Source organism: Xiphophorus maculatus, chromosome 11, assembly GCF_002775205.1.
Source record: "Xiphophorus maculatus strain JP 163 A chromosome 11, X_maculatus-5.0-male, whole genome shotgun sequence".
Lineage (NCBI taxonomy): Eukaryota > Metazoa > Chordata > Actinopteri > Cyprinodontiformes > Poeciliidae > Xiphophorus > Xiphophorus maculatus.
Window position 1 is genome coordinate 2,857,486 of NC_036453.1, and position 22,630 is coordinate 2,880,115.

Below are 22,630 nucleotides of genomic sequence, written 5' to 3' on the forward strand. Positions count from 1 at the left end.
TGCTTTTTTCTTCTTCTTTTTGCTGCATTCACATCATTTAGAAACTTTAATATCAGGTAAAGATAGCATGAGTGAATTCAACAAGTTTTATGTTTCTTTAGACGACATATTAGGGCCATTGCAATGCCTATAGAAAAAAAGGAGTAAATTTCCACCAAAAAATATCTAGGAAAAATTTTCTAAAATAAAATTTCTGAGTTTGAACAGTCAAAGAAGGATGTGTTTAAATGTTTAAAACATTTTAAACATTTTTTTAAAAATGTTTACATTTCTGAGTCTGAAAAGTTCATTATTTGCTATCAGAATTTTTTTTTTCTTTTTTGCTTAATCTCTGAAGTTTTTTTTGGGGGGGGGGTGGATTTCTGAGTTTTCAAAGTCAAATAGTTTCACCTTTTAAAACTCAGAAAATTCTACATTTGACCTAGAAAAATGTCTTCAGATTTTTTGATGGAAATTTGCCCCTTCTTTTTCTTACTATCTACAATGACCCTAATATGGTGTCTCAGAAAACAACTTTTCTGTATTTCCTAAGTTTGCCTTTGTCTAATGTTAAAATTTCTAAAACATGTATATGTGGCATAAAGCGCAAACTAAATCCATCTGTAAAAGGGTAGATACTTTTTTGTATATGGAGAGTCTTTACTTTTCACTAGCTATTACCTTTTCATTCTCTATAATGTGTTTAGCTATGTCACTCGGACACAGAGACACACATGAAATGAAATATGTAAGGGCTACAAAACAGCAAAAACATAATAAATCTGTAAGAATTCAATGGGTTTTCCATAGAAAGTCGTCCTCAGCACAGAGCTGTTGGCTGAACCATGCAGCAGGGTTGCATCATACCGTGGTATGAAAAGATGTTTGCCTCCTTCCTGGTTTCCTATTTTTTGTATGTCTTGCTCCGTGAAGGCTCTGTTTTTTTTTCTTGTTTAATGTTACATTCAGATCACTGGCAAGTCAACGTTTGTTATTATAGAAGCATTACACTGTCCTTGTGGGGATGGTGCTGTCTAAACAGAAGTTTATATAGTCCTGTGTTACACACTCAGTCATGACATTGGTGTTCTCTCCATGTGGCTGGCAAAGAGCAATCCGATCTGTGGCCTGAAAACAAACCTTCAGGAGCTTCCTGTGACCGCTTTCACACATTTCCCTTCTTTACGAGTTGCCTTTGTACAAAGGGTTTTATCATATCATCAGCATGTGTGTGAATGAGTGACTGACTGAATATAGTGTGAAGTGTTTTGGGGTCCTCCAGACTTGATAAAGCGCTATACAAGTACAGGCCTTTTACCGTTTATGTTCTGAGCAGAGAAAAACGGTGATCTGATTTAGGGGAAGTCTTGCTTTGGAGACGTACGAGTCCTTGACATTAGAGTAAACAAATCTAATGTCTTGTTTTCTCTGGCAGAGCTTGACAAACTGTTGAAATGCTCACAGTGTAGAGAAGCCTGATTAAAATCAGCAGATATTGCCACAAAGGCATTGGAATGCTGTGTCTGTATCTTAGCAACAACGGAACTGATGACATCACACGCATTATTGTCAACAACTGAGGGTGGAAGGTAAGCGGTTGCCAAAATAACACCGGCAAACACTTTTGGTAGATAATATGGACGCCGGAAACTTGTTGTTAAAAGTTCAGTGTCTAGACTGCAGAGACAAAACGTCAAAGTAACACGTCCAGAGGGACGAGCACTCCTGATCCACCGCCGTCCCTTCCCCGCTCCTCCTTACATCTGAGTCTGTCTGCTCAGACAGTCAGGAAGTTCAGCAGAGAGACGTTGGAGTTGAGGATGTGATCCTGCAGCCATGTTTCAGTAAAACACATAATTCTGACTTCCTGATAGTCTGCCTGAGTCCTGGTTTGGGCTTGGAGTTCAGCAAACTTGTCAGCCATCAATCTCATGTTGCCCATTGTAATTGTTGAAAGAAATTGTTTGAACTTCCTCCTCGTCTCTCCTCTTCTGTCGTTCATCTCATCTGGGATTTGCGGCTTCAGTCGAGATATTATTTTAGCCTTTGCCATATTAATCCGATGCTCCCTGCTGTGAACCACCTGTGGTTCTAACCACAGACGTCATAAAAAAATGACCAACGGTTAAAGATGATTAGCAAACATGCTTCCAGCTATACAGCATCCAAAACTAGAGAGGACAAGCGTCAAGAAAAGTCATTCTTGTGCCAGAAATGAAGAGATTAAAGTTGTAGAAAAGAAAAAAATCGGAATATAAATAACTACTTGAACATGCCGACACCTTGAGCGGGGAAATTTAGGAATTCCTCCATGGTTCCGCTGACTGTTAAGTAGACATCTGTAATTAGTAAAAGATTGTAAAAAAAAATGTGTCACAAAATATAGGATTTCCCCATTTCACTTTGACGTGTTAGCTATGGGCGGACAATATGGACTTCGATGTTTTATGATTATATTTTGTGGTAATATCGTGATAATAAAAACAAGTAACGATGAGAACTTTTCTTCACTTATTTATTATGGTTTTGACTGCATGGTACAGCAATTATAGCCTCACGAACACACATGCTACTCTTGAAACACACACCCATTTGTAATTAGGGCTGCAACAAATTTTAGGAATCGATTATTCTATCAATTATTCTGACGATTATAGAAAATTGGCACATTCTGAAGATTTCTCACTTAACCAAGTTTATATATATATATATACATATGCGTGTGTGTGTGTGTATAGTATCAGAAATACTTTGAGATCCAAACAAAGAATTCAACTCCTTTTTTACATGAGAAAATAAAGCATTCTATTATTGACCTAGAACCTATTGAAGCCAGTTGTGGAGTTTTGTGTAAAATATATTGACAGACAAATATGTTTGTCTTTAATGCAAAATGTACATATAATTTGTAGATTTGGCTTAATTACTGCACTGAATGTGTTGTTTTTTTCGGGCTATGGTCTTTTTTGAGTCTTGTTAAATAATCATATTTCCTTAACAGTCTCTATACTCTCGTTAACGATTACTTGACTTCAATGCTTTTTGACAACTACTGCAATAATCTATTAATCGAGATTAATCCGATTAATCGTTTCAATCTTATTTGTGATACACTTTTACAGGACAGCCGTCACATAAAAATCAGTGTTTTGTGTCACTAAACTCCACACACCAACATGTTTAATCATATTTTCAAGTGTATGGATATTTGTTGTTAGCCTCATTGAGAAAACAAATAGTAAAAAAATAAGAATCCCAACAACAAGGAGAGTTTTGGGGGGGGTTAAAATCATTCATTAGAATTCGTTGTGATAACAATAAATCAAAATCTCATCATGATAAGAAGCTTATTACAATAAATGATGCTATAAATGTCGAGGCCTAGTGTTAGCTAATCTGAAGTTAAAGTTCATGCATCCATTATGGCGGCCATATTTGTAGTTGGGATCAGTATCTCTCCGTAGGCAGGAACATGTATAAAAGAGTCGTTGTGTGCAGCTGTGAAGCGTTCTCTAGCAGTAGTCCCTTCTGCCCGTATCCACCTCAGGAGGAAACTCCAGACGAATTTTTGCCGACTTTAATTCAAAGGGGGAGGAAAATGGCCGCCCACGCCGCCAGTGACTGATGGAGCGCTTGGTTCTTCGCATTGATGTGGCTCTCGACTGAGCGCCAAGTCAGGACTGACATCACCGGTGACGCGTGGTCGTTGCAGTCGAGACGTTACTTAGATGTGTTGAGTGTCGCCACAGGGATACACGCTAAGAGCAATTTGCTGACAACAAAATCATCCACCTTTCAACTTCCATTGTAGTAGTTTGAGAGCTAAGAAAAATGACATTTTGAGCAGCGCAGTACTTTAACACACCACTCCATTAGCTTGACAGATGAACGGTTTTAAAAAAGCTCACAAATGAGTAACTCTGCGCATTTCCTCGGGTGTCTCTCTTGGTTTTTGCTTTTGCTTGCTAACCTTCCTGTTCTTCGATAGCTCTCTCCATCACCTCCTCCCCCTTCCTTTCTACTGGAGCTTATTTTGGGGGGAATCAGAAGAGAGGTGGGGGGGCTAATGGATGAGTTATTGACTTAAGCAGGACCAATTAATCAGGATGTAATGGGGCATCGGGGAGGCCCAGGGAGGCCATGCATCATGAGCCAGAGATGAGCTCTGTCAGCCTGCTCATGCAGCCCTCCTCAATCACTCCCACATTTAACGCCAGGCAAAGACGACGACGAGGAGGAAGAGGAGGAAACGGAGGAGGAGTGGGAAGAGGGGGCAGGAAAGGAGACGCACATAGGAGGGAACGGGAGTGTGAGGTGATACACGTGGAGCGATGTGTTGTGACGGACCACACATATGCTGGAGCTCTGTGTGCGCCACCCAAGAGTCTCAGCCCAGTTGTCTTCGGCAGCTGTGTGTCCAAGTGTGTGTGATGATGAGGAGGAGGGTGTTGTGTCTGGGTCAGATCGGATCAAACACTTGACTGCACTTTACACCCAAGCACAGCATGCCAGAGATCCTGCCCCTGTCAAAACACAAACAACACACACACACACACGCACACACACACACACACACCAACGTGTATACACATGCAAAACAGTCATGATATGGAGTCACAGGTATGCAGGATGATGGATGACTTTTTTTCCCCGTAAGAAATAAATGCATAATTATTGGTTTACCAACGTTTCTCCATTTTAATTGTTTCAACCTACAATTAGACTTTGTGTTAAAGACTGGAATTAATTTCATGTCTATTGCTTAAGATTGTTTATCTGTTATCTGTTTTTCTGTTGGGATGTCAAATTATTCACACCGCTTGAACTTTTGACGTGTTCCAACCAGGGATGCACTGATCCACAATTTTCACTTCCGATACTGATACATACACAGATACAGATAGAGATGCAGATGCAGATGCAGATACAGATACTGATACCAATACCAATACCGATACCGATATCCAGAGCACAGTGCATATCCCAGTAGCAGCACAGCCATGCAGACAAAAAGCTGAAAACAGAACGGTTCACTAGCTCAGCTCACGGTGGGATGCCAGAGATGGAACTGCTCCCGGTGTGCAGGGTGATGATGATGATAATGATGATGATGATGATGATGCTCTGCGGCTCACACGCATACAGTCAAGCTGGTGTTCAGCTCATAAGCGTGTTTGATCCGGCAGTCAGATGTGGTTTGGGATGCATCTGCATTTTGGTTCTGCTGGACTTGCAGCTGTTTAGACCGACATGCCAAATTCCAGATCAGCAGCTTTGTGGCTTTCAAGTGGCAAACATTTGAGCTTTCTCGCTTAAAAATAGAAATTTGGCAGAAATAAAGTTGATGCAGGCCGGTAAAAACCAGTCCATAGTTCTACGCTTTGGTTTGTCCAGAGGGTCTGCACCATGGGCTACTGAGAAATGCCTGTGCCTGGACAATACATAATAGCAAGCCTTTAAAAGTTGTTTATGCTTCTGTAAACACCAAGGATGTTTGGCATCAGAACCACTTAAAATACATAAACTTGTTGAATCTGGACTGGAATGAACTACAGAAAAGTTCTTAAAGAAAAGTTTGCTATATGTTAAACATTTCCTCAATTTATGAATAGTTTTTTAAAAAACGTTTCTCACCTTGCTCAGCATATCCCCCATATTCCCTCGTCTCCTGAGCTGGGCACGCAGCTCACTGCTGCACCTAGTGGTCAGGAAAGTGAAGCGCACCAGTGTTGACCAGAGCCCCAGAATCCCAATTTGCAGTTTTGTCCCAGCTGTTCTCCAACACCCTCCATCCTGCCCACAGGCAGCAGCAGCGTCGCGGCGGAGGGTTCATGTAAAATTCATAGCTGACAATGTCAGAAACATGTTGTTTAGCTCAGCCTGATTGACTTATCTGACACTCGATGGGAGAGTCTTAAACAAGTATCACTGACGTTTGTCAGTCAGTGGTTTTAGGCCCACCAAGCAGCTCTGTGTCATATTATAATCCTCCCAGTATCAGCACAGTCACACCAGTGTAAAATATCCACTTAACATGCCGTCCATCACGTTTATCTTCCTTCAGCAAGTGCTCCTTTTCTTCTCCGTCTGTCAGTCTGTCGTGATGGAAGCTGAAACCTTCCTTTAGAGTGTTACTTTTTTCTTCAAAGTCAAAGAAACAGAAAGTCAATGGATAGAAAGGTGAAATTAATCAGAGTCTTTCTTTAGAAAGTTGGCCTCTGTCCTGCCCATTGACCACCATGCCGGTTAAGCAACCAAAACAGAGAAGTCTGCTTTTGGTCGTCTCACCTAAACGTGACCCAGTTCCACAACATTTCCACTTTTTGATTTCTATTCCAAGCATTAAAACAAAACGTCCCTGGGCCCTTTTATGAGAACCATCAGCCAAGAGCAGAATGCTGATGCGTGCAAGCGCTGTCTCAGGAGCCAAAGCTGAAGATCAGCCCCCCCCCCCCCTCCGAGGAGGAGGAGGAGATCTGGCGTATCGAGACTTCTGCAACGTTTTTCGCCTTCGGAGGGTGGAGGTGTGTTGCCAAGCCAAACCTGAGAGAGAACGCCGATGACGACAGAGCGAGCGGTTCAGATAATACATGCCTGTCATGTATTCAACAGTTTTCGACCTCATCCTTTTACTGTCTGCTGGCTTGTATCTGCTGGCAGATCAACACAGAAAATCAGTTAGTAGTTTGAAAGAAAAGCAAAAGGTCAATTTTGGGATTTGACTTCAGATTCAGAATGACATTTCGTTGACAATTACAACGAATGAGCTTAATGTTCGTCTTGCCTCAGATTACCACCAGAACATTCCCAGCACTCTTCGCCATGGACACGCACCTCTTCAGAAGTGGGCGACTTAAAACATCGGTGAGATGTTCAAAATGTTAGCGCAGAGATGAGAAAAGTTAATTAAAGGGATGTTTTAGTTTCCACAATATCTTAAGTCTCTGGTTCATTCAGGCTGTGAGAGAGACTGGATTTTATTAGGAGGACGAATGAAGTAGAGCAAAGTTTTTAAATTTTTAAGCTTTCAACCACTGTGTGACATGAAACATGTTGGATTTGGAAATATAGATGGTTTATATTGTTAATTATGGGGTAACAATTCATATTCTCCATAGGGAAGTGTTTCTCAACGTGGGCGGCCAGAAGCTAAAGTATTTCGGGGGCCATGGCATGAGTGTTGCCTTGATTCGTTCATGTATGTTTGAGAAATCCTTTAATCTCCCACGGCAACCATTCTGGGTTTGCTCTCAGTGTCTTTTCCTCAGCGCTCCTCCAGCTTACAGTTCCCCTCTCTAAGCTGAGAGTGAGCTCCTCCAGACTAGTGGCAGCAGGAATTAGTAAGCATCTGGTGGAGCTGCGCATCTCGATGCTAACGCTGTTAAGAACAATGTTGAATGGAGAAACATTGTTGTGATGACTTCCTGAAGGTGGCGTGTCAAAAAGCGCAGCAGCTTCAACTTTCTTTTAAGTCATATTTCATATTTATATGGCATTTGTATGACAACTGAAGGTACGATGGAAACGACATTAACATAATTCCTCCAGTTTTTTTAAAAAGGAAACCTGCTTCTGCTGCTCATTCAGACCCACTCAACCAACCATTCAGAGTGCAAGTCAGTGATTTCACTAAGCTAAAGTTACTTTAGCACCATGAGAAGGACGACTATCTCCACTGATGTCCTGTGTTGCCTTCATGTCGACTGACACTGGAACAGGTCACGCTACTTTGTGCATGTGTGACAGTCCCTTTAGTTGTCAACAAATGTGCATTAGTGTGTTTATTTGGGAGCACGTTTTTCACGACTGAAAGCATTGGTGGGTAATGGGCCTTAGAGAGCCGATTGTGCTGTCGACTGGATAACAAGAAAAATGGGGGTGTCTGGATTTTTTTGGAAATGTGGGTTGTTGTTGTTGTTATTGCGTCTTGGGGACGACAGAAGAACTTGTTTGGACACGTGGCCCCTTAACTCCCAAAGTCCCAGCTTTGTCTGAAGGCTCAACACAAAGACCTGCTGGATCTCTGAGTTTATCTTTCAAAGGAAAAGATATCTTCTCATCGCCGATCTTGGCAGAGAAATTCTCTTGTTCATTCTATGCTTTATTTATTTAAAAAAGCACTCATACAAGTCATTTTTTCTTTTTTTCTTACCACCAACAACTCTTTTGGTGTTATCATGAGCGTCGTTTACAACAACATTAAAATGAGCCATATAATAACTGATGGCAGTTTTTTGGGGGAACGTTGAAATCCATTATTATGTTTTTTTTAGATGATCTAAATCAGCTACATGAGAAAACGTGAGAGACGGGACAACACAGAGACTCAACTGACACAGAATCCTAAATAAACACACAGAAAAAATCAAATCCTTACATAACTAATGTATAGATAAATTGACTCTTCAATAATATTCTAATTTACTGAATGAGTTTGGACACACCGCAATGCAACAAGATTGGGCAACTTATGAATTTGTTGTTTTAGAGTAAGTGATGTGCAAACGTTAAGTAGAAGTGAACAAGTTACTTTTCATTTTTGGTTGTCTAAAACCCTCCTCCTGCCTCTGATTGGTTGTTTCTAAAAAGCCCTGGAAGAAGGAAGAGGAATTAAATAATAACGCTTTGCCATGGATACGCATCATACCAACTTCCCAAAACTAAAAGAGAAATAGCAAAAAAAAACTTCCAACTGTATGTCATCCAAAACCAGAGGGGACAACTGTCCTAAGATGCAATGCCTCAACAAAAATAACCATGAACAAAAGTCTAGAGAAAGAATAAATCAGAGCCACCCTAACACTATATAACCATCCCAATTCCAATATGGGGGGTAGGAAGGTGAGAAGGATGATGGGGAAGGTTGGTTGGTCAGTGTGGTAGATTTCCCAAACACTCACATCATCATTCCAAAGATGAAGGAAAACTCTGTGATGTCACAACTAGAGTCGTGCTTGTGATGTCATCAGCACTGTATGTATGTAACAAACTTCTACATTCTTGTCATTGCTTGCTGCACTACTGACAAGTTCAGACGTTCGCAAAGCGCTTTCAAAGTTGAACATTGAGATTGTTTGCAGATCAAAACGGATTTTAACAAACATTGTTTTGTCCAAACATGTTGAACCAAAGGCCACATTCCTCCAACGGTGAGATGAGATCCCAGCATGGAGCATGGAGAGCTGGACAAAATCTGCAAGGCTGGATTGAGAACAGAACGCCTCCCATTGAGTTACAGAGAGAGATCCAGAGACTTGGCTCTCTTTTGGAAAAGGAGAGAGCAAGATGGTTTGAGGAGAACCAAAAGCTGGTCTACGTGCAAAGAGAACTGGAGAATACAAAAGCCGAGTTACAAGGACAGAAAAGACTCAAGGACATGAAGAGAGAACTACTGACAGGAAAAGAGTTTTTCGATTCAGAGTCTCTCAGACCAGATATAATCGCTTCCAGGGAGCACAGCGACATAAAACACAAGACGAAAAGGCTGCTGCAGAAGGAATCTCCAAGAAAAAATGTCCAAGGAGATTGCCTGCCTGCAGGAAACAGAGAACCGTCTGCAGAGTGAGCTGGTGCTGTATAAGATTTCATACCAAGAATTAAACAGGAGGTATGAAGCAGATGTTTCTGCCCTGCAAGAGAAAGCAGACATTTATCAATATGAGGTGAATTGTGAGAAAGAAGCTAATTTGGAAAGAGCAAAGAATGACCATCATCTTATCAATGAACTTAGAGCTGAAAAGAACAATCTGCATCAGAAAATGGCACAAGAGTTCTCTTTCCTGCAGCAGCAATCCACAGAAACCATAAAACATCTCCGGTGGTGGGGGAGGAAGCCGGTCAGGCCTGGCAGGCCCAAACGTGTTGTGAGGGTCTGCTGGGAACGTCTGGCGGGATCCCCTGTGAGACGGAGCTTTAACTCCCATCTCCGGCAAAACTTCGAACACGTCCTGGGGGAGGTGGGGGACATGGAGTCTGAGTGGACCGTGTTCCGTGCCTCCATTGTCGAGGCGGCCGATCGGAGCTGTTGCCGCAAGGTTGTCGGTGCCTGTCGCGGCGGCAACCCTCGAACCCATTGGTGGACACCTTCAGTGAGGGATGCCGTCAGGCTGAAGAAGGAGTCCTACCGGGCCTTTTTGGCCTGTGGGACTCCGGAAGCAGCTGATGGGTACCGGCAGGCGAAGCGGCATGCGGCTCGGGTGGTTGCTGAGGCAAAAACACGGGCGTGGGAGGAGTCTGGAGAGGCCATGGAGAAAGACTTCCGTACGGCTTCGAGGCGATTCTGGTCCACCATCCGGCGTCTCGGGGGGGGGGAAGCAGTACGGCACCAACACTGCTTATAGTGGGGATGGTGTGCTGCTGACCTCTACTCGGGACGTTGTGGCCCGGTGGGCAGAATACTTCGAAGACCTCCTCAATCCCACCAACATGCCTTCCATTGAAGAACCTGAGCCTGGGGACTCTGGGTTGGGCTCTCCAATCTCTGGGGACGAGGTCGCCGAGGTGGTTAAGAAGCTCCTCAGTGGCAAGGCTCCGGGGGTGGATGAGATCCGCCCGGAGTTCCTTAAGGCTCTGGATGTTGTAGGGTTGTGTTGACTGACGCGACTCTGCAATATTGCATGGACATCGGGGGCAGTTCCCCTGGATTGGCAGACTGGGGTGGTGGTCCCCCTGTTCAAAAAGGGGGACCGGAGGGTGTGCTCTAATTATAGAGGGGTCACACTCTTAAGCCTCCCTGGCAAGGTCTATTCAGGGGTCCTGGAGAGGAGGGTCCGTCGGATAGTCGAACCTCGGATTCAGGAAGAGCAGTGTGATTTTCGTCCTGGTCGTGGAACACTGGACCAGCTCTACACCCTCGGCAGGGTCCTGGAGGGTGCATGGGAGTTCGCCCAACCAGTCTACATGTGTTTTGTGGACTTGGAGAAGGCATTCGACCGTGTCCCTCGGGGAGCCCTGTGGGGGGTTCTCCGGGAGTATGGGGTACCGGGCCCTTTGATACGGGCTGTCAGGTCCCTGTATGTCAGAGTCTGGTCCGCATTGCCGGCAGTAAGTCGGGCTCGTTTCCGGTGAGAGTTGGACTCCGCCAGGGCTGCCCTTTGTCACCGATTCTGTTCATCACTTTCATGGACAGAATTTCTAGGCACAGCCAAGGTGTTGAGGGGATCCGATTTGGTGGCCTTAGGATCTCATCTCTGCTTTTTGCAGACGATGTGGTCCTTTTGGCTTCATCGGGTCGTGATCCGCAGCTCTCGGTGGAGCGGTTCGCAGCCAAGTGTGAAGCGGCTGGGATGGGGATCAGTGCCTCCAAATCCGAGGCCATGGACTTGAGCCGGAAAAGGGTAGAGTGCCTTCTCCGGGTCAGGGGGGGTGTCCTCCCCCAAGTGGAGGAGTTCAAGTATCTCGGGATCTTGTTCACGAATGGGTGAAGAAGGGAGCGGGAGATCAACAGACGGATTTGCGCAGCGTCTGCCATCAAGCGGGCGCTGTACCGGTCCGTCGTGGTGAAGAGAGAGCTGAGCCAAAAAGCGAAGCTCTCGATTTACCGGTCGATCTACGTTCCCACCCTCATCTATGGTCATGAGCTTTGGGTCATGACCGAAAGAACGAGATCGCGGATACAAGCGGCTGAAATGGGTTTTCTCCGTAGGGTGGCTGGGCTCTCCCTTAGAGATAGGGTGAGAAGCTCAGTCATCCGGGAGGGACTCAGAGTAGAGCCGCTGATCCTTCACATCGAGAGGAGCCAGTTGAGGTGGCCCGGGCATCTGGTCAGGATGCCTCCTGGACGCCTCCCTGGTGAGGTGTTCCGGGCACGTCCCACCGGGAGGAGGCCCCGGGGAAGACCCAGGACACGCTGGAGGGACTATGTCTCTCGGCTGGCCTGGGAACGCCTCAGGATTCCCCCGGAAGAGCTAGAAGAAGTGACCTCCCTTCTGAAGCTGCTACCCCCGCGACCCGACCCCGGATAAGCGGAAGAAGATGGATGGATGGATGGATGGATGGATGGCATCTCCCAAGGAGCTAAATGACTTTGTAAACAAGATGCTGAGAGATGCTTCAGCATCCTTGATCCTGAAGCCATGGAAGTGACAGACCTGTGTGTGGAAACTCTGTCAGAGAAAAGGGAAAGCCAAGATCCTAAAACAGTGGAGGCAGTCTCTGAAGAAACATCTTCAGTGTGGAAAATGATACGACACACTTTGAGCCTGAAGAAGCAACAAAAACTGAAGAGAAACAAGAAAATCTGTGAAATACACAACTAGCAAAAAGTGTCCAGGTAAGTTCTGAACCGTTTCCAAGACCTGAAAACACATCTCATATTTTAGACCAACAAAAAAAGGGTGGCATCTTCACAGAAAAAAGATCTTAGTTCTTAACCAAGAGCCTCTTTCTGTGGGAGTTTGCATGTTCTCCCAGTGTTAGTGGGGGTTTTCTCTGAGTGCTCAGGTTCTCCCTAGATTTCCAAAATTATGTACTCAAGAAAGATAATATTAATTTCTCGAAAATTGAATTTGCAAACGGTTCAGATTGGAGAAACAAAAAAAAGTCATTTGAGGTGAGAAAAGTAAGAAGCTTGTTCTCCAGGTGCTCCAGTTTCGCCCAAATGTCCAAAATCATGTAAATTAGGATTATTGACCAATGTAAATTGTCCTCAAAAAAGGTAATAGAAATTTCTGGAAAAATTGAATTTGCAAACCGTTCAGATTGGAGAAACATAAAAAGAGTAATACCCGGTGAGAGTTGAACTCTCCAAAGGTTGCTCTTTGTCACATTTCTAGGGGCGTCAAGGTGATGATGGGATCCATTTGGTTCACCTCGGAAATATGTGGAACAATGAACAGAAACTCTAAATAGAAGCTGTAGAGACCCCTGAGGTTTGCACTGCTGTGATGAAGGTCCCAAGTGAACACGTTCAAGCAGAGATTAAAATAAGAGAGCTGCAACTTGGAGACTTTTCACTAGAGGGTGCTAATGAACAGGAGTTGCAGGTGTGAATTGGAGCAGATTACTTATATTCCTTTATTTAATCAGGTAAACCCCGTTGAGATCTAGATCTCATTTTCAAGAGGGACCTGAGCAAAAAAATTTGCAATACATAGCAACCTGGTTACAAGAACTACTGGCAGGCAGTTAGTGGAAAGGTCCAAAGGGTTACAAATTTATTAGTGGCAATTGAAAGTCTTTTTGGATGGACTTTACAGGGACCAGTGACTGACACCACATGTATGCACATCAGTTTGACCAAAGACAAGGTATTGATGGGATCCAGTTGGTGGCCTTAGGATGCGTCTGCAAACAGGATTTCTTTTTGCAGATGGGATAAGTGTTGTGACTTTTTTACACTTATATGTTAAGTATAATTTACATGAGGATTATTATTAATTGAATTTAACATGATTGTATATAATTTATTGATTTATTTCAATATTTATTTCACAACCATCCCCGAAAGTGTGGCTTATAGACAAGTATGATGTATATAATATAATATAATATAAATTAAAGTTACATACTGCAACTTTAATTTCACTTATGTGGGGACAGGTCAGGAGGGATGTGGGAATAGATATCTGTGATTTAAATGCAAGCTAAGGTAGGACTGTCAGGACTGGCTTCAGTCCAGACAGGAGGCTGTTTTTTATTATTTTATAAAGATTATTTGAATTTCTGTCAGTAATAAATATATTTTTGTTGTGTAATTCTAAAAAGAGCAAAGTGAAAAAAAATCCCTATACACTCCCTGGAATGAAGCTAACTAGCTCGTCACTGAACACAATGTAGCTCACCTTGTTCACTGGGTTATGCTGGTATCAGGGTTAGAGCTGCTGCTGACTGACTCATTTGTTGTTAAGTGTGTAACACTTCATTTGACCGGTTGTGAATAAAACTGTCATAACGCCGTCATAAACATGACATATAACACCTGTCATGAACATGAGTGAGTCTTCATGAATATTCATGACTGATGTCATAAAGTGTCAGTTGGTAAATCATGACACTTTTAATACAAAGTTGACAATATTCAAAATGTCTTTGTTATGACAACTTGACATTAACCAAGAAATCATGATCTGACATAAATTTGTTATAAAAGTATTACTGGTTAAACTTTAGCTTTAATAACATAAAGCTACCTCATTTTTAAAGTTTAAGGGTAACAGCTACAAGTGCAAAACACGAACTAGTGGGGAACACACCAATTCAGGTTTTCTAGGACAATGGGCCACTTGTGGTTTTAAAGACATGCTAATAACTGAATTTTTTTGGTTTCACACGCAGCTTCACTAAATTTACCATCTAAAAGTGTCTGAGCTAATCTGAACAGTAGTAACATAATGCTGCCCTGTGATGGCCAACGTATTTAGGCAGCAGCAGCTGCGGCTTTAAGGAGCTCTGACTTTGTGTTGTATCAGTCAGCACAAATAAGGAACAGCGTCGTCTTCTCTCTCAGAAATTCTAGCTGTAGTGACTCATTTATTTCCCACAATGCAGCAGCGGGGGTCTCGGTTGGTTCTAGCCTCAAGGCTGAGTGGCCCAGCGTTTTACACAAACTAGATCCAAGCGGCAGAAGAAGGAAAACTGATAATCAAAGATAAACCGTTTCATTAGTCATTCTGCCTCACACACATATCGCCACCTCCCTCCAACCTCCCGCTCTCTTTAGTGGTGCTTTATGGGTAATGTCGAGTGACACATTTAAGCAGGAGCTGTCAACTCTGTGTATGTACTGCTGAGTGGCAGGACCACTGAACGCTGGCGACAGGCACACACACACACGCACACACACAAACCCTCCATTACTCTGGCACCCGAAGACTGCAGAGGCCTCGATCCAATGTGCTTCACATCCGGTGACTTTCAGAAGTATTCATACCTTCAAAACTTCTCCAGTTTTTTCCACACATTTCTGTGTTTTTGCTGGGATTTATGTAACAGATGAACACAGAGCAGAGCATAACCGAAGAGGAAGGAAAAGGACGGCATATTTCCAATTTCTTTTTAATAAATGAACGCATTTGTATGAGTTAGGGGGTATCAACCCCCTTTACTCTGATGCACCAAGTAATATCCTCCATTACACGCCTTCGTTGTGACCCAGTCACAACTCAAAACCTAAACTTAAAAGATTGCTGTTGAGTGAGGCTGTCAAAAAAAATATATATATATATATATATATATATATATATATAAGGCAACTCTGGAGGAGCTTCAGAAATCCAAAAACATATCGCGATACAAGCATGTCATATCAGTCGATATTGATAATTATTGATTAGGTTTTTGTTTTAAATATCTGAAATACTGCCAAACTAGTGATATGACCTTTCCATTTCCACAGGTTTTACTCCACGCTGTAGTTTTTTTTCATTTTTTATTTTTAAGCAGTTGAGGCTCAGTGGTGAAACCTGAAACTGCTGCTGCGCACCGTTACTCAACAGGTTCTTGCAAGGCACCTTAGCAACAAGCTAAAAATGAAGAGAAATTGTATTTTCTGTATCACAATCAGACCAATCAAAGAAAATCAAAGTTTTAGAAAGTGCTAACCAAAGTAAAGAACTAAATCTGTGAGGTTGCAGAACGCTTCACGATCCTTCTCGTCCCAAAGAAAATCATCGAGGTTTGTGTCTCTAACCTCAAAAGAAGTGAAAAAGATTTTTGCACATGTACTTGCAGGTGACTTGACCTGGGCTGCTTTTTAACAGCTACAGTCGTGCGTGTTTGTGTGTATTCAGGAAAGGCCTCCCGATGCCTCCCCTCCATCTCTTTCTATGAAACGCACTCAGATCTCTCCTCCGCTGTCTGCGGGCCATGAAGCTGTCAGCGGCGCGACCAGCGGGCCAAATTTGTTGAGTAAAAAGGAGGAAAACCTGGAACGCCGAGCTCAGCGCTGTCAGAGAGCTCCTCTTCTTCACTGACGTTTGGATTTACACTTCTCATTTTCCTGAGTGACAAAGTACATAAACACATGCTTCAAGTGCAGGGGCTTGGCAGGGCTTTCTGTTCCAACACACACACACACACACACACACACACATCCACTCACACTGCCTTCAGTCTGTCTTTTCGGATGAATTTAAGGAAAGGGAGGGGAGATCTGACATCTCCTCTTTGATCCATGGAGCTCTCTTCTACGCTCTCTGTGCTGGTGATGAGCGATGAGTCAAGTCAGATGGGGAATTTTTAAATATATATTTATTTTTTTATTTTTTTATTAAATATTTGAATGCCACAGATATTCTCAATGGGGAGCGAGGGGTGGGAGGGGAGTTAGCCGCAGGCTGACTTTGTCCTATATAAGACTTCTCCAAGACACCCACTAATAAACTGAGCGTGCACAGGAAGCGTCCCGGCCAGAGGAGCGCCAGCCAACCGGTGTCCTTCGCTGGCGTCTCGCCTCTGCCTGCTCGTTGGCGGGCGCTGACAGCTTGAATGATGAGGTGACACACACCTGTCAGCGCCGAGCCTGTCACGCCCTGATGCACACACACACACACACACAAACACAGCAGCGAATCGCTCACACTCGTACAAACAATTAAAAAAAGAAGGATAAACAGCTACATTTACATTTGACATGGGTTTCCGAACACGCGAGCGCTCCTCTGACCAGTATACCAGTATTCAGTGGGCGCTGTGCTAGATGGGACGCCAAAAAACAATGGCGGAAACAAAATGATTTCTAGTCGAGAATGTGCTTGGGCTCCGTTTTCGTTTGAGTCACGTTGATGGCATGGAGCTAAAGATGGCGGCGCATTAGAGAAAGTTCTCGGGGCGAAAAGACAAAAGAAAAACAAAAAGCAAAATATGTTGTAGGGATGAAAAAAGCGTTTCAACGTGGTTGACAGACAGTAGGTCCGTCTATCAAGAGGAGGCTTGTAAATATCCAGGTTAGCTTAAGTTACTAAATGACAGGTCACTGTCGTCTTGCAACTGTATTTCTTTTAGTGCTATAACGTGTGTTACAGAAAGGACTTAGCTTCACCCCAGCCCGTACAGTGGTGGGGTGTTTTGGATATATGTGTTTACACTGCGAGCACAGATTCATCTTTATTTGCTAGCCGGAGTATTCAGACGGAGTTTGCCGCAGTAACGATAAATCAGTCAGGACTGTCTTTGCGAGGACCCTGACAGCCACAAAATCACCTCAAAGTCTATTTACGAATGCCAGGAATGTGACTTGCTGCTCCGGCTGTATACTACACGCATAATAAAGCTGTCAAAGTTATAAACAGGGAAGCAAAGATCTAAAAAAAAAAAAAGAGAGAGAGAGAAAAGGTTCAGCACATAAAGCTGGTGTAGTATCAGCTGTTGGTGTAGTGGTTAGCTTAAATGTCGGGCCAGTGTTGGCATTTATTTGGGAGGGAAAGATGATATCAGCAACCAGTTTGATGTATTGAATGTTGTTTGGTTAATCTGTGGTTAAAGGGCCAGCTCACCCAAAGCAAACACAGCTCTGAACTTTCTGAATAAAAGACAAGGCGAGCAGGAATTTATTTCTGCACGTAAATATTTCAAACGATCCACAGGAAGACGACTGCACAAGGTAACCCTGTTCGGTATTTCCCAGGTCAGTTGCAGGTTTAGATGAGAAGTACACAGATCGGGCTTTGCATTATGACCACTTAGAGGTGAGGAACAGGACACTGATTATCACAGAACATAGGTTGTGGTTTTGATAGACTCAAATTTTGCCTTAAAGACTAACAAACTAAGAATCTTTCCTGAGTGTGTCTGCTGAGGTTCAGACATGGGTGGAATATTTTAGACATTTTGTCCTCAAAGTCACTGTGACAGCAGCAGGAAAAGTGGGCAAGACACGGATTTAAGCGAGTTTTGGAAAGGGTCAGATTGGGATCGTAATCTGTAAAGCTACAGCTGTTGTGATGGTTGAGTGTTTACGAAAAGGAACGCAAGAAAACAGCAGAACTGGTGTTAATGGCCAAAGCTGACTGATGAACTGTCGTACTAAATCTGTGCCCTCGATTCCACAAACAAGCCACTGTAGCTAAAACTGTTCCCGGTTGTGACGCTGGTTCTAAGAGAAATTTATCAGGAAACCCAAGCCGTGTTTCCACCAACATTTTTTATGCGCAATTTGAAGTATCATATGCAAGAAGGTTGATGGAAACAGCAAAATTTTACATTTTCTCAATTGTACGTGTAAAAACGTTTTCACACTTCCTTGATGTGTTTTTTGGCTTTTCCGAAAAAGAGTTAATACGCTAAAGAAGAGATGGAAACACATTTGCCGAGTAAGGTCAGAAGGAGGGAATCTTTCCCAGTTCAGACTTCCAGCATGGAGGGGACGACAGTCAGCTTGGCGTGGCCAGTGAGAGGCACTCCAGGCTGGGATGGACGTGGCGGTATGCTTCCCAGTCCACCGGTGGGTCCTCGCCTCACCAGAGGCAGAAAACTCTGAAATATTTGGCTGTTTGTCTTTTAGACAAAATGAAATATGTGGGTTTATTTGAGTCCATCAAAACCACAGTCTTGAGGTTTTCTACTGCTGAGTCACCACAGCTCCTGTGTGCTCACAACCCACCCACATTCCCACATTCCTTTCCATATTCACACCCACAATAGTGAGTTAGTCTTCCAATGAAGACAGACCTAACTTGTCTAGAACCGGACCATACGTCAACCAGTAAGTGACGACTTGACAATGGAGACGTGGCTCTAGATCAGGGGTTGCGTTAACGGAATATTTTCCGTATTTGTTTTTTTTTCTTTTAAACTACTGAAAAATTTGAAGGTTACTTAAAGAAGGTTGTAGTAACATATTTGGTAAATGACTTCTACTACATGGAAATATAAGTGGAAGACATTCAAAACAACTGCTAACATACCCAGGACAGACTGCCAAGGCCTGAAGGCAAATCCCAAGATGCTAAAGCTGGTCTCTAAACACTCCAAGGAAGAAACATTTGCTTTTCAAGAAAAAAACCCCATAAAGAACAACCTAGATCAAAGAGCAGGTCTTTGGGAATAATATTTGTTGGATTGATGAGCCTAAAACCGAATTATCTGGACACCAGAGAATGGGACATGTTTGGCATAAACCAGATAAGAATTGGAAAGGATTGAGCTGAGTCACAGCCAATATCTTCTATTGATTCACAATACCCCAAATGTGTAAGAAAACACCTCCCAGCTGAAATTGAGCAGTGGGGCAAACATTTGTAACACAGATGTCTGAGGACGGTGCCTAGCAGAACTCTTGTTATCTTGTAAATGATGCCACAGGTATTTTTTTGTTGTTGTTGCTACACCTACTCAGTAATTTTAAAAAGACTTCATCAGAGAACCAAATATTGATGTACTTCTTCAAAATCACCATCAGAACGTTTTCTTACTTTGGTAAAATCAGGTTTTTGCTCTTTTCTGATGTCAGGAACCAACCCTAACCCTAACTGAAGACTGTCGTCCCATTAAGGAATAGGTGCCGTTCAATGCGCCTTCAAGACTGTCGGCCCTTAATGTTTTGCCACAGTGGTTAAACATACGTGATTACATCACTGAAAAAGTGGCTAAAAATAAAAGCGTCTTTGAGGAAAAGAAACATGACGTCTGATTGCGCATGAGCTTCACTTCTCCGCACCGACGTGAACAAGTCTTTCCAACACACTCTCTGTCACTGACAGAGAGTGCGGTGTGACAGAATGCCTTAATTATGGATTAATTGTGTCATTAGCAGGTTTCTGCTGTTGGCACCACATTGGGCCTGTCAAGGTTAATTACTGGAACATGTTTATTTGCTGTCAGCCGCCGCAGCAAGCTGTCACTCGCGTGGAAACACAGACAAACGCACACGTTCGCTCAAACAATTCGCAGGATACCCGGCGTCCCTCAAGAGCCCAATGTTTTCCACAAACTCGTTTTTGTTTTGCCACTTTAACACACCTTCTGTCAGCCACAGCCAGTCAACGACATGTGACGTAGAAGTAACGCTGGTGGTTTAGGTTAATCTCTCCATGTGGTCATCGTGTATGTTCAACAGCTGGAACAATCTGACTACATTTTAAAAACTTGAAAAGAAAAATATAGGTGGGAGCAGGAGTAGCTTAAAGACACACACTCCTGTTAGAATGTTTAGTAGAGATGTGGCTGTACACACTTTTGTACTGAAAATATGTGGCATAGCCCTGTCGGTTCAGTACACGTAGCTAACAAAAACAGCTTTCTTTTCTGCAGTTCAACCCAAACGTTGACATATGCTGAATAAAAAGACGCGGACGCCTTTTATCAGGAGGGGAGTTGTGCTGCAGCTCCAGTCTGGTTCGTCCTTCAGAACAATTGACCGATGCTTGACGGCGCCTCCTTCCTCTGTTCAGACAATTATAAGCAAGTGTAGACATGATGGGAATGTCCAACCATCATAATAATGCTCTGGAAGGAGATTCATTCCGTGTCCCTAAGAGGAACGGGGTTTGTTTTTGGACCAAAATCTTTCAATCAATCCCAGAAATATGTGGAAATATTCAAGCAACATCTAAGGACATCAACCAGGAAGTAAAAGCTTGGGTCACAGATCGGCCATACAAATGGACAATAAACCAAAGAGGATACAACGTGGCTTAAAGGGCCAGTAGTATGTAAAACTGACATTTTTGAGTATTGCATCATGTTATGTCATTGCCTCATCACAAACATTCATGGGGTGTTGCCTTGATGCTTTCATGCATGTTTGAGAAATCCTTTAATCACCACGGCAACCATTCAGCTGTGCAAGTCGCCTGGATGGACCTAGCTTCACCTTTGAGCTGCAGCTCCTCAGAGCTCCCGCCTCACAGAGCAGCCCTCTGCCACAGATCCCCAACTCAGCTCCTTCAGACTAGCCAGCAGCAATTAGCAAACACCTGGTGGAACTGAACATCAGCTGAGCTCATTATAGGAGCTACTTCTCAGGGGAACGCTGGTAAAAATGTTGTTAAAGGAGTAATAGAGGAGCCATGTTGTGATGGCTTCCTGAAGGCGGAGTTTCAAAAAGGGCAGGAGATTTTAAAGTGACAGAGACACAATTTCAAGTCAAATTTCTTTTAAGTCATGTTTGATATATAAAGCATTTTTTAAACATCTGAAGGTGACATAGTCATTTGATTGTGCTATAACATGGCGCACATGATACTGTCCCTTTAAGGACAACAATGTTTTCTATCACGAGGTCCTGATCTCTGCTCTATAGAGTAGATCCATCTGAAAAGGACAGGAACACATGTGAAGCCATTTTAAGAGACTACTTTTAATTACCCTTTTCATATTATTTACAAAGTTATTACTGTAGGTTATTTGTTCATTTATACTACAGTGCCTATTAAAAGTGTTTAATCCCTGGGATGTTTTACCCTTTCCAGGAGGGGAGTTGCAGGATTTTAGTTAGTCCTGAACTAACTAAAATCTCTATTGATTTTTTTTAAATCAATAGAGATCAGCAACATTTGACCCTCTTTGACAAATATATATATATATATAGAGAGAGAGAACTATGAAAAGATTTTAGTAGAGCTGAGGGTTAGATCCAAGAAGATGAAAAGAAAAGAAACAGAGCGAAAAAGCAAGCAAGCCGGGCTCTTTTGATTGATCACAGCTGTAATCTGCTCACTAAGTCATCTCCTGACATTTCTCTCTCTCTTTTTTTTTCTCTCTCTCCATCTCTAACAGACTCTGCGTCCATTAAAGCCCAGTCAGGAAGACACAAACCATTTATCAGCCTGTCAGCTCTTGCCGCCGGTGTTTTTTCAGACAGTTAGGATTTACTCAGACTGTGGAGAGCTGGCACTGCTCTCTGATAGGCCGTATCTGCTCCACACACAGGTCAGCATGACCCTCAGTGTAAAGATTTATATATATATATATATATATATATATATATATATATATATATATATATATATATATATATATATATATATATATATATATATATATATATATATATACAAAAACCATGACTTGAAATAGTTTGGGGTTTCTGTTTGGATGAGCTCTCTCTCTCTCTCTCTGCTGCCTGAAGCAGAAACTGGTGATCTGTGGGACTCCTCTGTTCAACCTGCTCGGAAATGTGGACTGATGGCGCCATCTAGTGCACAAGCATGTAGTCTGTTTTTTTTTCTCACCAGGCATGCTGTAAAAACAAAAAAATATATATTAATAAAAAAAATGAGTTTTCCAAATACATGTACAAATAGTTTTTTTAAAAAAGCGTTAGAAGATGAGCACAGGTTATGTTTAAGAAGAACTCAGTGGATCAAGCATAAAATGCAAAATTTTCACAATAACTTTATTTAAATAAAATAAAATGGCAGTTTTTAAAGCTGGGTAAAGAAAGAGAGTTTTTTTATGTCATGTCTAAATGGTAAAGCTGTTATTACAGTGTCTATAGAAAAACTTAACTTTGTTCGAAAAGTACAAACTGTTTTCCATAACTACAATGACCATCCAAGCTTTTGGACTTTATAATCTCTTAAACTAAATTGTGATTTACAGAAGGAATAAATGAAGTGCAGCTCATCTCGGAGTGTTTGTCGCTTTTTGTTGTTGGAGACCTTTTATCACAGTGTTGTTGCCGGTGCCATCTTCTTTGCTGCTGTGTGTTGGGGAAGCAGCATCAGAACCAGCGACTCTAATAGACTGGACAAAATCATCAGGAAAGCTGGCT

The 22,630-nt window shown here is 42.7% G+C and overlaps 1 long non-coding RNA gene across 1 annotated transcript in view; it reads left to right on the top strand.

The window, feature by feature from the left end:
- Positions 1-22,509, top strand: part of LOC111610147 — an 80,727-nt gene extending 58,218 nt beyond the window's left edge. Inside the window, exons 2-3 of the long non-coding RNA XR_002753518.1 lie at positions 21,634-21,786; positions 21,986-22,509. This is a non-coding gene — a long non-coding RNA (uncharacterized LOC111610147). The remainder of the gene's footprint in view (positions 1-21,633; positions 21,787-21,985) is intronic.
- The last annotated feature ends 121 nt before the right edge of the window (positions 22,510-22,630 follow it).